Raw genomic sequence first — 10,174 nt, 5'->3', positions numbered from 1 at the left:
GTTGTTATTTTTCCTACATCTTGCCACATATGTCAAACCCTAAGGACCAAGCGAGAGGGAGAGTTCACTTGTGAGCAGACTTCCATGTGGTTCGTTTTCACTTGATATAATAATTCAAATTCCCCTCCCCTCCCCTCTCTTGGGGTGTTTGTGCCTAGAGATGTCCATGGAGAAATCCAGGATTTTAGCACAGCTGGACATGAGCATCCCTTCAAAAAAAAAAACACCCCACCCTCCATTTAGCAGCAAAGGTTGGCATTCCTGAACTTTTTTTGAGTTGGCTCTTCAACTCAGTGTTGGATGAAGGAAGCTCAGACTCTTTTAAGTTTCATATGTAGAGGGGTGGCCTACGTGGGAGTGATGAGGAATTTAAGGCAATCCAAGCCAGTCTAAGCATTGCCTCTGTTCTATATTGCAAGACTGCAAGATGAGCACCAACCTTATCTATAAAGTTAATACTCAATTATATTGCTTTTCTCACAAAACTCCCAACCTCAGGGTTCCCCAAGATGGAGCAGAACAGCACTTAAAAGTGGTGCCAGGGCAGGGTGGCCAGGCATCCTCCTTTTCCAGGACACAATCTGGAAAGAAATGTCCTGGAGGCATTTCAAAACATCCTTCATTTGGAGCATGACGGAGTAGCACAAGCTTCTATTTCTAGGAGTGCTCTGAATTTTAATTTGGTCATATATCCTCCATTTTTCCCCCTTGGAAGGGCCTACATTTTGTGGTGCACCTTGTCCCCCCCTTTATTTCCTTCTTTGTAGGCAAGGTGGGGTTTGGGGTTGTTGTTGTTTTGCCTGTTGCAGAGGAAGGCCTAAAAAAAAAAAACCAATGCAAACAAAGGCAAGGTCAGGCTTTTTAAAAAAATTCCCACTAAAACATCTGGGCCTTTGGAAGAGAAGGGTGCAGGTGTGTCCTCCCCACAAAGGACGACAAGGCCCACCACAAAATGTCGGTGGTGCAAGAAACAAACCATGGAGGAGATGACCCCAGAAAAGCTAACAACACTCATAGACTTCTCAGCCATGCTCTAAATGGAGGCTGTTTGGGGAGGGATGTACTAAGATAAACGGCAGTACTTTGCCCATAGGGAAGCACTGGGGGAGAACATTTGCCCGCTGAGAAGCATTGCAGAATATTTGTCCATAGGGAAACATTGGGAATCATTCGCCCGTAGGGAAACATTACTTGCCCAATGCTTCCCTATGGGCAAGTATCCCCCAATGCTTCCCTATGGGCAAATATCCCCCAATGCTTCCCTATGGGCAAATATTCCCCAATGCTTTCTTATGGGCAAATATCCCCCAATGCTTTCTTATGGGCAAATATCCCCCAATACTTCCCTATGGGCAAATATTCCCCAATGCTTCCCTATGGGCAAATATCCCCCAATGCTTTCCTATGGGCAAATATCCCCCAATGCTTCCTTATGGGCAAGTATCCCCCAATGCTTCCCTATGGGATGGGGAGGCCGAGCAGGGGCGGGTCCCAGGGCTTGTTCCGCCCTCCATTGGGTCCTTGCAGAGCTAACTAAGGGGCTGGGACCAGCGCAGCCGCGGCAGCTGGCCAACTCTCCTCCCCTGGTTGCCAAGCTCTGGCCTGTGAGGCGCTGAGCCGAAGCCACTGCAATTGCAAAGCTCCCTTGCAGCCCCTTTGCAGGTTGCATTTACAGACTCCCTCCAGCTAGCCTTGGGGGACAATTAAATCACTAACTCCCTTTCTCCCCCCTCTTCCACTCAAAAGGTACGTTCCAACAACAGAGCGGGAGGCGACTGGAATGAACCACTGTCTTTGTTTGGGGGTGGGGGGAGACGTATGCATTTGAGTAGACTAGGTTTTGGCTATGGAGACCCCTGGGGTGAGCAGAGTTGCCTCCCTTTTAATACATTCTGCCCAGGAGGCGTCCCACAATGCCCTCCATTTTGGGCAGCATGGCTAAGAAGCAATTTCTAAGGCTGTTTTTAGGTTTTCACACTGTGGTCCCTAGACTGTGCTCTTTCTGGGATTTTGGACTTCAGCTCCCAGCATCCCATGCTATTGGCCAACATGGCTGAGGCTTCTGGGAGCTGGAGTCCAAAATCTTTTTAATGCAGTGGTCCCCAAACTGTGCTCTTTAAGGGGATTTTTTTGGACTTCAGCTCCCAGAAACCCAGGCTATTGGCCAACATGGCTGAGGCTTCTGGGAACTGAAGTCCAACATCTATTCAAGGGCACAGTTTGGGAACCACTGACTTACTTATGTCAGTAAGCAGTGTAGAAATGCACTTGCTATTGCTATTGCTATTTTCCCTTGGTTGTGCTTTACATTTTTTTTAAAAAATGGTCCTGATTTTGCATATTTTCCTCTGCATTTTGGGTAGTCTGGTCACCCTGAGTTTGAGCAAGTCACACACTCTCTGACTCAGAGGAGGATGGCAGTGGCAATGGCAAATCCCCCTCTGAAGAAACTTGCCAGTAAAAGACGATAAGTAGGATCACCTTAGGGTCGCCATAAGTCTAAAATGACTTGGAAGGCACACAACAATAACGAACAACAGTTTGGTTTGGTGTGTTTGGTTTCAGAAGTCAGATTTCCAAGGCTCCCTCTGCTAACACATATTCAACATACAGAAATGTAAGGTATTGCACTTTGGGGCAGAAAAATGAAATGCATAGAAACAGGATGGGGGACATCTGGCTTAAAAGAAGGAGGAACTTCCTGACAGTAAGGGCTGTTTGACAGTGGAACAAACTCCCTCGGAGTGTAGTGGAGTCTCCTTCCTTGGATGTCTTTAAGCAGAGGCTGGATGGCCATCTGTCGGGGATGCTTTGATTGGGATTTCCTGCATGGCAGGGGGTTGGACTGGATGGCCCTTGTGGTCTCTTCCAACTCTATGATTCTATGACTACATGTGAAGGGGATCTGGGAGTCCAAGTAGACCACAAGTTGAACATGAGTCAACAGTGTGATGCGGCAGCTAAAAAGGCCAATGTGATTCTAGGCTGCATCAATAGAAGTATAGTGTCTAGATCAAGAGAAGTAATAGTGCTACTCTATTCTGCTTTGGTCAGGCCTCACTTTGAATATTGTGTCCAGTTTTGGGCACCACAATTCAAAAAGGATGTTGAGAAACAAGCGTGTCCAAAGGAGGGCAACTAAAATGGTGAAGGGTCTGGAAACTATGCCCTATGAGGAATGACTTAGGGAGCTGGGGATGTTTAGCCTGGAGAAGAGAAGGTTAAGAGGTGATATGATAGCCCTGTTTAAATATTTAAAGGGATGCCATATTGAGAAGGGAGCAAGCTTGATTTCTGCTGCTCCAGAGAACAGGACCCGGAACAGTGGATGCAAGCTACAGGAAAAGAGATTCCACCTCAACATTAGAAGGAACTTCCTGACGGATCTGTTTGACAGTGGAACGCACTGCCTCAGAGAGCAGTGGAGTCTCCTTCCCTGGAGGTCTTTAAGCAGAGGCTCTGTTGGGGATGCTTTGACTGAGAGTTCCTGCATGGCAGGGGGTGGACTGGAAGACCCTTGTGGTCTCTTCCAACTCTATGATTCTATAAAGGCATGAGCAGGGGATACATGCAACTTGGTTGTGTAGGCCCTGTTGATTTCTGCTTGAACCAAATGTATAATAATATAAGAAAATGAATGTTTTAATTGACTGTTAGATCCATATAACGAAAACCAGTCATCAGAGGCTGCGTCTGTACTGCAGAAATAATGGAGTTTGACACCTGTTTAACTGCCATGGCTTCAGAATTCTGGGATTTGTAGTTTTGTGAGATATTTAATCTTCTCTGTGAAAGAGCTCTGATGCTACAACAAACTACAAATCCCAGGATTCCACAGCATTGAGCCATGGCAGTTAATGCTGTGTCAAACTGCATTATTTCTGCAGTGTAGATATAGACTGAGGTGTTGTATACATGCTAAGAGGACCCTAGAGATGTGCACAAGAGGATTATATGCTCTTTAAAGGACTGGTTTGCTTTACTTTATATGTAAGTATATGTCATCTTTAGTCAATATTGTTTGAAGTTGCAGAGGGTACTTCCAGGGATAGAATCAATTCCTCTTATAGAGTTTGTGTGTTCACACACCCACCACAGGCATACATTGGGTAAAAAAGTCATTTAACAGGCATTCCCAGCATTTCCAAGGGTTTGGGGATAGTTAGGTACCTTGGTGCCATGGAAGATCAGACGCTGGGGCAGGAGGACAATGTGTCCATCTCTGACAAGTGTACAGTATAACTTTTCTTCCCTGTATCAAGCTGTTTCAAGCTACGTTGAGATGGATACTTTTATGTATATAAAATACATTGGAAGTGACCAGTGGGTACAAATGACTAAAGAGGGGTGTGAGTTGCTCTCAGAGTTGGCTTTTCATAACAGCCCAACTACTGAGTTTTAATAGCTGGTTTCTGTTATAGGATCAGTGACCTAGAGGAGGAGTTTTCCCAAGAGAAGAATGGCACACTTATTGATGGTGATAATGGGGATAGTGATTAAGAGTAACAGGTCATGTACAAAGTGGGGCTCTGTTTGCACACTTCATTAAAGGCTTCTGACGTTAATAAATGCTAAAATGTTTACTGGTAGTGACAACACTTAAGACATAGTTTTTTCTGGGTTTTTCGGGCTATGTGGCCATGTTCTAGAAGAGTTTATTCTTGACATTTCGCCAGCATCTGTGGCTGATATCTTCAGAGACGCCTTTCTCTGAAGATACCAGCCACAGATGCTGATGAAATGTCAGGAATAAAGTCTTATAGAACATGGCCACATAACCCGAAAAACCCACCAAAAAAACTATGGATGCTGGCCATGAAAGCTTCAGCTTCACTTAAGACATAGTCACCCCTTTTTGCGGGGGACAGTGGCCTCAATGATTTGATTGAGCTGGGACAGTTGTGCTTTTTAAAAGGCGCATATGGATACATCTTCAGAAATCTTAGTGAACAAAACTACTACTGCTGCTAGTACCATATTTTCTTCTGTATATCCCACCTTTTTCTCAGTTTGGGACTCAAGACAACTTACAAATGTTCAAGCAGATGTGGCTAAAATTGCACATCATGTGAAAGTTAAAAATACAGTTAAACTGCCAATAAAATTAAAAGTAGTTAAAAGCATAACCATAAAAAACAACAACACATGAACAACACAACACATGAAAAGCCCTTCCCGCCCTATGCAAGCAGCCAGACCTCGAAGTTCTGCCAAAATTTCACACGCCTATGAAAGAATAGCAAGGAGGGCACCAGTCTAACCTCTCTGCTTGTTTCTTGTGTTTATATTCCATGTAAAGAGTTCACATTTTTCAGGATCTGGAGATACATGAATATTTCTGCAGCACTGAGAAGTCACACAATCGGATTTCTTGCGGGTTAGTGACAATTTGTATGTGAGACACATCCGTGCATGCTCAGAAATTAACACTGGTCCCATTTCATCTGGGACCAGCAACATCTGAGATCCTTACTGTTAATCCCTTGGCAGTTTTTACTACCTGCTTCTTTCCCAATCTGTCTTTTAGGTGGCAGAGCCAGGACAAGCACCATTTAAGGGCGCTGGCTACATTGATGTACCATGGCAGCTACAAGTGTCCAGGCACCACGCAGTAAGTGCTCCAGTCATGCCTCTCTCTTTCTCTCTGAGTCACTGCTGACACTCCAGTAGGTGTGAGGAGGGACTCAGTACTACTTTTTAATGTAAACTAAAGTACAGTATGTAATATATTATGTAGCTAAAAATCAGGGAAACAAATAAAGTGAATATACAGATTTTAAAAATATGCCCATTTCCCCCATTTCTTCAACAAGAAAGGCATATGCTGCCAAGCTTTTTTCTCTAGGATCACAAAGGGCAGAATTGCTTTTCATAAAATGGAATATAAACATATCAGTGTTATTTTTTTTCCCGGAACAGTGTGCAAAAATCATCCTAAACCACATATGACATTTGTTTATGGTGCCAGATTGTTGAGAGATTGCAGATAAATTCTTTATTTTGTGCATCTTTCTTTGGAGAATGGATTAAACTGGGTTTCCCTGGCTGTACTAGATATCTCAACATGTCAAGACTAAACTTAATTCAGTGTTTTGAATCAATGGGTGACCATCGAGAGACCCCTGAAAATCTCAGAAACAGATGGTGTGATACTTTCCCTTGTTTATTCAGGAGCATGAGATATTGGTAGCGAACAGAGAGACTCCATTTAGGCACTGTGGCTACTACTCCAAAGTTATGTAGATCTTCTGTAATGCATTTACTCTTAATTGCATAGAAATATTTCTGTGAGGCTCTATTGAGCACTTGTGTTTCAGGCAGCCCTCACACACTGACTGTAGAACATCCATTTTATTATATGCTATGTCACAGATGACATATGAGATCCAAAGTCTACTTGTTACCTGTAAGGAGGAATTGCATGCCTTGAAGGAGAGGAATCTACTCATATTAAGATAGGTCTATTCATCTTGATCTCTTTAAGCCTTCCTAAAGTCTTTTGTCTGCTCTCCTATGAATGCCTTTACTTTGCTTTTCTGTTTTGCTTAAAAGCTATAACTTGATCATCATATTTCTGAAGACTGGGCATTGTCTCAAGACAGCTTTGTGGGCAGGGGGAGAGGAAAAAAAATCTCAGCATGTGCAGACTTTACTAATGTCCCCAAGAGCCATTCAACCTAATATTTATTTTTTAATATCCATACTGGTCTGACAGTGTACATTTAAAATTACATCCATGGAATGACTAACAATTACAAGATAGTTTCTTTCTCCTCTGAGTCCTGTTCAATATTTTCCTCAGTTTTGTTTTCTTTTTACATCCTTTGGCAAAAACCTCTCATTTCCCTTTGTTTAATCTTTGCTCTCTCTTGGATTCAGAACTACCCTTTCAACTCCAAGACATTGGCACTATTTAAATCCACTAATCAGGCAGACTAATGGTGAATAGAAAACAGCTGTGAATAATGAGGAAGTGGTGTTTTAGTCTTTGACAGCTATTCCCATGATAAATGCAGATAGATGAAAACATTGTGTCATTCATTCCCTTTTTGTATGATTGCTGTTAAGATGTTCACATAGGTTGTGCCTTAGTACAGTTTTATGAACTTTAACATTTTAGGGGTTCATGCAAGTTCTCATATAAAAACTAGTGAGTGCTTACAGTTTGTCAGAAAGAAATCTTGTTCGTTGTTCTTGACTCATTTTAAGGAAAGGAGACAAAATGTCCGTCTGTCCTTTCCCAATCTTCAAGGATCTCCTTTTGTAAGGAAGACCTCTCTGAATGGTGCTCCTTTTGCTTGTGTTTGTGAAAGTCTCTCCTGCTCAATGCAGACTCTGTAGCTAAAACATCCCCAGCAGATAGATCTCCATTATCTTTTTGTAGATGGCCAGAGAAGGATATTCCTCTAGGTAATTGTTTCCATCATAATCTTACCATCAAGACGTTATTGCCACATATGACCTTTCACAAAGACATGGGGGAAAGTATCAAGAGGTAGATGTAGAAGGAAACCAATTTTTTCAAATTCATAATGGATCCATTATGTGTGGGATCACAACTCTAGCTGTTGGCTAGGGACACAGGAATCTAGGACAGTGATTCTTAACCTTTTCTTCACCATGGATGTTCTTTAAATATATGTGGAACACCAAGACTGAACTCCTTTTAAATCCTAAAGTCAAAGTGTATCAAATATTTATTTAAAGTTGCTCATCAAGGATGTAGTTTAAACAGAAGCTTGATCTGCATCAAACAAACAGGTGAATGTATGTCAGTGATTCCCAAAGGTATAGCTGCAGAACTGACTTGGAAAGCTGGCAACTGCAACACCTTTACTTAATAAATAAACAACAAAAAAATAAGCACTGCCTTTGGTAAATTCAGAAATAGGAATCTTTACTAAATAGTCACTCTCCACAGTGAAATATGATCCACACTTTGGAAACTTCATAGTTCATCAAAGCACAGAGTTTACATAAGACAGATTCTTGAAGCAATTGCATTGGCGCTGAAATCCTACACACTCTTACTCTGGAATAGCCTTCAGTGAATTCCTCCTGAGTCAACAAGCATTAAGTTTTACCACAATTTGTTTCCTGTAGTAACAGTGGTAAGCCACAATCATTGCCTATCACCCAGCCTGGGCCTCTGGGTGCAGAAGATATCCAAAGACACCCAACTTTTTCCTGCTTTCAATTCACCCTTAAAATGCTCTCAGTGTTCCCCAAATCTCCAGCAGTAAAACCCTGATTCTCTGCTCCCAAAATAATCCAAATGGCTCTAGGACCTTGGTAGGTTCTAGGACCCTTTCTCAGCGTAGACAGACAAAAATGAAATATTCGCATTTTCATATACAAACACAGAGAGAGAGAGACAGAGTACTTACAAAGCAGCACTGGGAGTGTTTTATTTCTTCACAAGCTCAACCTTTGCAAATAAATGAAAGCATAGGGGAAAAGGAAACAGCATTTGAGCATAGGCAGAGTATCTTTTCAAGCCCTGTTTGCCTGATCGCTACCCATTTCCACACATCTGAGATCACAGACGAAGGACTTCCCAGGTCAGAAGGTTGTAGTTTCTGGCACCTTTCTTTCTCTTTTATTTTGGAAATTAGTCACCAGCAAAAACTGAAGGACAATAACCAGCCACAGCACCATTTCAAGTTGGATTTGCAGGATCACTAAGCATAGGAAGTGAGCTACCCTTCAGTCACCTGGCTCTTGTGTCCACCAGTCAGTACATGCCACTGGGCAAGAATTTACCTATTTTAACTGTAAAAGTTAACATTTCTTTGAGCCTTTGTAGACCCTCTGTGAGGACATTGCAGCTCCCCAGGGGTCTGCAGACATCAAATTAAGAACCACTGGTCTAGGATTCCTATCCGGTTCTCCAAAGGGGGAAGGTGACAGCTCTGACTCACCTTGTTTTCCTGACCAGCACAAATACTTGGAGGATCCTCTCAGTCTACATTGTGTCACCTTTTAAGCACTGTCTCCCCATGTTGTGTCCACTTCCTTTTGTGTCCGCAGTCTCCCATGACTGTTATGTATTGTGGAACCAAGCACTTTAATTACATTTATTTTGCATATTTACATGCTGTAATAACATCAATAGAAGTAATAATAATAAATTAACTACTGTAGGCTTGCCTCCAACTCCATCTGCCTCAGAATCAAGCTTTCTTGAGACTTCTGTGAGAGAACGAATGAGAGAGAAACTGAAAGCAGCACGGGTGAGAATAAATGTATATAAGACTTCATCATTCTTCTAAAGTGAACTAAGGTGATAGAGGGCCTGTTACTTGGGAAGTGAAACAAGGCCATACAGAATAAGGGGGTGGTTTCTACATATTTAAGGGACTCTCTTGGTGTGCATAGTTGTATAAAAATATAAATGATTGTAAATGAAAAGGAAAATACATATTAAAAAACCTGAATAAATGACACATCAAGGACCTGTTTGCTTCTAGGGTTGAAAGCTAGCCACTGTATTTGTCAGGCCCTGCTGGTTAGATATCAAATGTAAGATGAATTAACTTAAATTAATTAAATTAATTAAATTAAATTACTTAAAAGTAAAAGCTGGCATCCTGTTTAGTAGTTATAATATTGTAACTGCTGGACTTAGGATATTGTGACTGCTGGGAATTCACATTTACAGTTTTGAATGAGATCAAATGTCCCCCAAAACTTACCTTCACATGATGCTAGTACACCACCTAAAGTGTTTCAGAGGCACTGGAGATGGGGGGGGGGGGGGCATTGGGAAATGATGTATGCAACATGCTCACAGTAATGGAGTGACTTGGGATAAGCAGTTGTGGTAGGAACTCAAGGAACTCCAGTTGTCTGTCCTCAAGGCACCCCATGATTTCCAGCATCAAAGAAACATTTCATCCAGGATGCTGTCAGGCTGCAAAAGTCAGTTTTGCAGGAGCATCATCAATTGTAACTACGATTATGGTGCTCTGTCCTTGTAATTACAATCACAAGTAAGATCACAGTCAAAAGATGCTAATGTTAAAAGTAATTTCCAGTGGATAATGGGTGGCGAACCTATGGGGTTAAAACTGTTTTTTCTGTTTAGGAAAACTGGACACCACAGTTAATCTGAGTAGAGTACCCACTAACTATAAACAGAGGTAATTTTAGTATAAACAAAACAAACAAAAAA

The 10,174-nt window shown here is 42.1% G+C and overlaps 1 long non-coding RNA gene across 1 annotated transcript; it reads left to right on the top strand.

Moving 5' to 3' along the window:
* The first annotated feature begins 1,556 nt into the window (after positions 1–1,556).
* Positions 1,557–9,234, top strand: LOC121932156. Its single transcript, XR_006104277.1, has 4 exons — positions 1,557–1,746; positions 5,300–5,377; positions 5,528–5,611; positions 9,145–9,234. It is a non-coding gene; the product is annotated as an uncharacterized LOC121932156 (long non-coding RNA).
* Positions 9,235–10,174: the final 940 nt, after the last annotated feature.

This window comes from Sceloporus undulatus, chromosome 5 (assembly GCF_019175285.1).
Source record: "Sceloporus undulatus isolate JIND9_A2432 ecotype Alabama chromosome 5, SceUnd_v1.1, whole genome shotgun sequence".
NCBI classification, from domain to species: Eukaryota; Metazoa; Chordata; class Lepidosauria; order Squamata; family Phrynosomatidae; genus Sceloporus; species Sceloporus undulatus.
The sequence above is the reverse complement of the archived record's forward strand: the minus strand, read 5'-3'. Positions and strand labels throughout refer to the sequence as shown.